Source organism: Trachymyrmex septentrionalis, unplaced genomic scaffold (assembly GCF_001594115.1).
Source record: "Trachymyrmex septentrionalis isolate Tsep2-gDNA-1 unplaced genomic scaffold, Tsep1.0 scaffold76, whole genome shotgun sequence".
In the NCBI taxonomy this organism is placed as follows: Eukaryota; Metazoa; Arthropoda; class Insecta; order Hymenoptera; family Formicidae; genus Trachymyrmex; species Trachymyrmex septentrionalis.
Genome location: NW_017305947.1, coordinates 1,496,089 through 1,496,612, shown reverse-complemented (window position 1 = coordinate 1,496,612; position 524 = coordinate 1,496,089). Strand labels below are relative to the sequence as shown.

Here is a 524-nt window from a genome sequence, read left to right as displayed (position 1 = left end):
AACGCACTTTTCAACGGGAGGGAGGGAGGGAGAGAGAGAGAGAGAGGAGGATAAAAAAAAATTCATCGTTTTCTAAAAGAAAATGCTGTAAAGTAAAAAAGTAAATGTGAAATAGAAGTAAAACATTTTTTGTTATGTATTTAATCTTTAAATATATAGATGGTTGAAGAACGTAAATTGTAGACAGATGGGGGGGGGAGGGGGTGTTCAGAATAGCGGAAAAAATGTTAATTTTGTAGTTACATTTTTTATTATATTATAGTTATCCCTCCATTGACAATGTTGGACATTAAAGGCAGAAGATGCTTTCGATTTGTGAATTCTGGTAGACAAATAAATCATTACCTACTCACCTAAAGGTGATGTAACTTTACATTGAAAATTTTTTTTCTATCACACTCGGTATACACACAGTTTACGTTCTACATTTTATATTTCTTTCATTTCACATTTAAGATTCTGATTCTTTTTTATTCTATTTTTTTCCACGTTTAGTTTCAATACAGTAGTAATTGATTCTTAAA

The 524-nt window shown here is 30.5% G+C and overlaps 1 protein-coding gene across 5 annotated transcripts in view; it reads left to right on the top strand.

Annotated features, from left to right (window-relative positions):
- Window positions 1-524, top strand: part of LOC108754122 (nuclear receptor coactivator 3-like) — a 163,199-nt gene that overhangs the window by 47,233 nt on the left and 115,442 nt on the right. The window lies entirely within an intron of this gene.